We start from the raw sequence: 6,373 nt of genomic DNA on the forward strand, positions 1-6,373 counted from the left end.
CAACAACAACAAGAAACTGCCTTTGAGATTTCAGGATTTCGTTCCTCTTACGATGATTAGTGCAATTATCTAAGTAAACATGACACTCTCTAAGAGAATCAGTCAAATAGCTGAAAAAACTAAAATGTTTCTATGCTCTTTCTTTTAGAATACAATGCACTTGGGACGCATTCAGTTGATAAATTTCTGCGAATCGCTGCGTTTCTAATTCCAACTTATCGCCGTACTTACCTGCTTTGATCACAACGTCACGAGAAACAATTGTACCCACAGAATTGCTGCCCACACAATGATACACGGACCAATGAACATCTTGACGAAACTCTTCTGCCTCGAAAGGGGGGATAGAGTGAACCGTTGGCAAGCATATGACGGACCTGCAAGAGAGGGGTAAATGTTTTAGCAGTGAGTAGAGGAAGAAATGTAATAATATTGAAACAGTAATTTTGTGTAATGGAAATTGAAAATAATGCAAAACTTGTAATCCTAAAATTGAGAAGTGGGCGTGTAATAACGTGTTTTTCTGCAAGCGGTGGACAGCGCGTTGTTACGGTACTTCAAAACATTTTTTTTTAGTTGACTTGTAAAAAATTGCGACGAAAGTACAGATATTCGGAAATCCATTGCAGGCATTGATGATAAGTGCATCAAAGAGGCTAGATGGGTCCCAGTAAGAGAACAAAGACATTCATAAGATTAAAATATACGCACTCACATACCCACTTATAGGGGGTAGTTTCAAGGGCTCCCGCATAGCCGACGACACCTAAGACCCGTCACAGCTGAGCGCATTGCCAATGCCACATTGTTGTCCACACTACAATAGCAAAAACAGTAGCAATGGAGCGTTGACTTCGCTCGGTGCTTGTTGTGGCATAGTATTCGACGTTCCTAGAGCAGTTGTTGTGCGAAATAAAATGCGAAGCTGCTACATTTTCTGACCGCCCGCTAATCTTCCTGACTAACAACACCTTTTCGCAGTATTTGTCTACTTGCTGACTGCGCCAGCCTGTCTCACTGTTATATTTAACGACACTCCCTCGATTCCACCCGCCATTACACAGTCCGTACTTTCAGTTCCATATCGAAATAACTCAGGCTAGCCGCCAATGGCGGAAGTTTGGTTCAAGTGGTTATTGATTGAATTTGTTGGAAACTGACTCTGCCGCCCGTCTGAACTCCGAGCGCTTCCTTCATGTCAACCGTAAATTATTGTTGCTTTTATTGTCACTTTGTTTCTACTGCTTTTTATTTGAATTTTGATGTTGGTGGTAGTTGTTTCGTTTTTTATACGAGCACAGTAGGTACCATGCATTGCTCGGGCTGCGGCTCATGTATCCGGTTGAGTGTTAGTGCTTGCGCCAGAGACTATCACACTGTTTAGTTATAAGTTGTTAAATTTCGTTGTAATTTTTTTTGCGTTAAAGGATGCATAGACTTTAAGTTAACAACAACAATTAAATTTTTATAACCGAATATTATACTTAAGTGCATTCCTTCCACTGTTTTTACGCATACATACTTACTTATTTCTATATTACTTTTTTACAAATTCAATTGAAGAATACATATTTTCTTTGCAAAACATTTTAAGGCTGCTTTGATGACTATAACAGTAGTTGCTTTTGTTGTATATTTTCATTATTTCGCAAGAATGCTTGAGATACAATATATACGTACATAAGTAAGGTTAGGATAGGTTCAATGGTTGATCAAGAGATCGTACTTACACTACTACATATACATAGTAGTGTGTGAAGCCATAAAAACAGATCTCCGTTGTTATAAGCCAGGACTTTGAGACCTAAACTAGTCTTATCGCAATCTTTGGGATCTGACTGGTGAGATCAAACGCGGTACATTCAAGAAGGAAATATTGAGATATATATTGGTTAGTACACAAGAGAAGAGCGAGGACACTTTCGGTAACCCTCAAATTAGTTACGATACCCTTCTTTTGACCATGAGTAGTACATCGTCTGCATAGGCAATAACCCGGCAGCAACAATTTTCAAGTTTTTCAGACTGTTGACGACCAAGACCTATAGAAGAGAATGTAAAATAACTAAAGCTAATATTACTTCCAGACTAAGCGTTTTACGAATAGTATATTTCTGAAAGTTTGCTTAACCTAATCACACCAAAAGATCGAGGGATCTTTTGTCTAAATAAAGTCTTTGAAAATAATAATACGTGGAAAGTCAAAATACCAGTCACAATACTATACAGACTGCCTACCTCGAAACTTTACAATCGACCAAACCCCGTGGAAGTGGGATAGATACCGAAGAGGGAAACGAGACGCATTTACAGAAAAAACAAAATGAAGGCCGAAATACGAGCTTGACAAGCTGGCCGACAGGCATAATGCTGAAAAATTCTGAAAAAAGGGGTGACTAACAGAAGCTTTCAAGAACAAAGCATACTATTGTGAAATCCCCAGAGTAACCGATGCTCAGAGTATACTAAAATTATTGAGGGAACACTTCTCCGACCTGCTGAATGGCAGTGACAGCATAACGCCGGGAGAAGGCGAACCCGATTCCCTAATATATGACGATGGAGCAGACGTTCCATAGGCGGATCATGAAGAACCACGAATAGAAATTACCCGTCTGAAGAACAAAAAAGCGACGTGGCCGATGGATTGCCGGTCGAGCTAGTCAAATACGGTGGCAAAAAACGGATAAGGAGCATGCATCAACTTATTTGTGGAATATGGTCGGACGAAAACATGCCCAACGATTGGAAAACTCTGCCCAATCGACAAAAAGGTAGACCCCACAATCTGCGCCAACCACAGTGGGATAAGCCTCCTAAACATCGCGTATAATATTCTATCGCGCATTGTGTGAAAGATTAAAACCCACCGTCAACAAAATGATTGGACCTTATCAGTAAGGCTTTAGGCCTGGAAAATCAACAACTGACCAGATATTCACCATGTGCCAAATCTTGGAAAAAATCCGTGATTTTGACAGCACGAAAAGGAGTTTCATTTATGCCGCGATGTCTGAATATGGTATTTATTCAAAGTAGTTTCCTTGTGCTTCGAAACAACGTTTAGCCCGGTCAATTAGCGCTTCAAATGAGTGTTTAGGGTCCTTTTTCGGAAAGCTCTTGAGAATATCGGTCGTCGCCTTTTGGATAGCTGAAATGTCCTGAAACCAGTGTCCTTTCATGGGCAAATGAAGTTTTCCAAATAGGTAAAAATCACAGGGTCTCAAGATCAGGTGAGTAGGGTGAGTGATTAATGGTTAATATGGAGTTTTTTCAAAAAATCAGTGACAAGCGTCGACCGATGACACAGCGCATTATCGTGCAACAGGCGCCAGGACCCTGCCTCACGGTATTGTGGTCGTAGACGACGAACGCGTGTAAAACACAGCATTAATTGTTTGGTCAGGTGGGACGATCTCTCGGTGTACAATACCCTCGGAATCGTAAAACCAAATCAGCGTTGTCTTTATTTTTGACTTCTGAAGACGACCGACTTCTGATCGTCACAGAGGTCCTCACGACCTTCTTGGAATCGCTTAAACCACTCATGCACATTACTACGGGATAGGCATTGATCACCATAAACCTTTTTTGTCATTTGAAATGTTTCAGTAAACGTTTGCCCAAGTTTAAAACAAAATGTAATATTTGCTATTTGTTTAAAATGCATATTACGACCGATGACCAAAAGCTGCTGTCACTTTTTGATCGATAACATCGATTCAAAGAATGAAGTAAGGAAATCGCCGTGGTTAGGTTGAATGAGGTCGTAGGGTTAATACTAAATTATGGATCTCACTTGATGTTCGTCCTTTGTGCTACTCATAAACTACAAAAAGCATATCGCGTTATCTTCATAGATCGACGAAGTGTCTTGATCTCGCTCTCTTCTAATCGGAAGAAATTGAGGTAAGGGTGCCCTGTCTAGAAAGCTCATGGCATACAAGTCTATGACTGCTACTGCTTACAAGGTCCTGCACACCTTGACTAGTTTTGAGCGCACAGTCGGCGGGCTCAAAGTTGGCTGTTGGAGTGAATGCATTCCTCTCTGCAGAAAGCTGCACTTCGGAGCAACACATCGTATACTTCCTTGAACGCAGCTTCCTCCGCTTCAAAGACACTACAGTAATCTGGTAGTCTGTAGTTGTTGGAGAGCTTACAACAGAAGATTTAACATTCTACCCTCCCTCTTAACTTCGATCCACTCGCGCAAAAGATTTTCTTCAATGCATATAAAGAAAACTGTTATAACGGATACAAAAAAAGGTTAATAGAGTTAAAAATAAAGAAAGTTTTGCATACAGGTTTGTGCTACTTCCTGTAACCGCTATCTAAGTTTTAGACAGAATAAATCCTACCTTCGGTATCGAAGTGATGGGATTATTGTCCTTGTCCAGCCATTCGACTTAAAAATTTTTTTTTTTTCCCTTTTTTTTTTTTTAAAAAAAATTTTTTTTTTTTTTTTCCCCCTTTTTTTTTTTTTTTTTTTTTTTGGTTTTTCCCTTTTTTCCCAAAAACCCCAAAGGGAAAAAAGGGGGTTTTTGGGTTTTTAAAAAAAACCCAAAAACCCCCTTTTTTTTTTTTTAAAAAAAAAGGGGGTTGGTTTTCCCTTTTTAAAAAATTTTTAGGGGCCCCCAAAAAAAAGGCCGGGGGGGGCGGGTTTTTTTTTTTTTTTTTTTTTTGGTTTTTTGGGGGGGTGTTTGGGGGGGGGGAAAGGGTTTTGGGGGGGGTTTTTTAAAAAAAATTTTTTTTTTGGGTTTTTTAAAAAAAAAAAAATTAAAACCCCAAAATTTTTTGGGGGTTTTTTTAAAAAAATTAAATTTAAAAAAAAAAAAAACCATTAAAAATTTAAGTTTTTTCCCCCCCCCGGGGGAAAAAAGGGGGGGTTTTTTTTTTAAAAAAAAAAAAGGGGCTTAAAAAAAAAGGGGGGCCCAAAAAAAAATAAAAAGGGGAAAAATTTTTTTAAAAATTTTTTTCCTTTAAAAAACATTTTTAAAAACAATTTTAAATTTTTTAAAAAAAACCCTTTTTTTAAAAAAAACCCCAAAAAAAAAAAAAAAATTTTTTAAAAAAAAAAAGGGGGGGTTTTTTTTTTTAAAAAAAAAAAAAAATGGGGGGGTTTTTTTTTTTTCCCTTTTTTGGCCCCCGGAAACCAGGAAAAAAATTTTTTTTTTTTTTTTAAAAAAAAAAAATTTTTTCCCAAAAAATTTTTTTTTAAACCCCTTTTTTTTAAGGCCTTTTTAAAAATTTTTTTTTTTTTTGGGGGGGGGGGGGGGAAAAGCCCTCCCCCCCTTCGTTGTTTTTTTCCCCCCACCCTTAATTTTTTTTTTTTTTAAAAAAATTTTTTCTTCCCTTTTTTTTTTTGGGTTTTTTTTTAAATTTTAAAAAAATTTTTTTTTTAATTTTAAAAAAAACCTTTTTTGGTTTAAAAATTTAAAATTTTTTTTTTTTGGGTTTTTTAAAAAAGGTTTGGGGGGGGGGGGAATAAAAAACCCCGATTTTTGGGGGTTTTTTTTTTTTTGGGGTTTCAAAGGGTTTTTTTTTTCCCCTTTTTTTTAAAAAAAAGGGAAAAAAAATTTAAAAAATTTAAAATTAAAAAAAAATATTAAAAAAAAATTTAAAAAAAAATTTAATATTTTTAAAATTTTTTAAAAAAAAAAAAAAAAAAAAAAAAAAATTTTAAAAAAAAATTTTTTAAAAAATAAAAGGAAAAAGGAAAACCCCAAAAAAATTTTTTCCGGGGGGGAAAAAAATTTTTTTTTAAAAAAAAGGAAAAAGGGGGTTTTTTTTTTTCCAATTTTTCCTTTTATTTAAAAAAAAAAAAAATCCTTTTTTTTTTTTTTTTTTTTTCCCCATTTTTTAAAAGGGAAAAAATTTCCAATTCCAAAAGGAAAAACCCCCCCAAAAAATTTTTTCCCCCTTTTTTTCCCCAAAAAACGGTTTCCCCCCAAACCCAAGGGTTTAATTTTTTTTAATTTTTAAAACGCCCCGGTCCCCCCAAAATTTTGGGAAAACCAAAAAAGGAAAAAAAAGGAAAAAAAGGAAAACCTTTGGGAAAAATTTTTTAAAATTTTTTTCCCCCCCCCAAAAAAAATTTTCCCCCCCCAAAAAAATTTTTTTTGGGGGGTTTTTAAAAAAAACCCCCCCCAAAAAAAACCCCCAAAAAACCAACCCCCAAAAAAAAATTTTTCCCCCCTTTTAAAAAAGGGTTTTTTTTAAAAAAAACCCAAAAAACCCCCCCTTTTTTTGGGTTTTTTGGGGGGAAAAAAAAAAAAATTTTTTCCCTTTTTTTAAAAAACCCGGTTTTAAAAAAATTTTTTTTTTTTTTTTTTTTCCCCCCTTTTTTAAAATTTTTAAAATTTTTTTAAACCCT

The sequence above is a fragment of the Bactrocera neohumeralis genome, unplaced genomic scaffold, assembly GCF_024586455.1.
Source record: "Bactrocera neohumeralis isolate Rockhampton unplaced genomic scaffold, APGP_CSIRO_Bneo_wtdbg2-racon-allhic-juicebox.fasta_v2 ctg1703, whole genome shotgun sequence".
NCBI lineage: Eukaryota > Metazoa > Arthropoda > Insecta > Diptera > Tephritidae > Bactrocera > Bactrocera neohumeralis.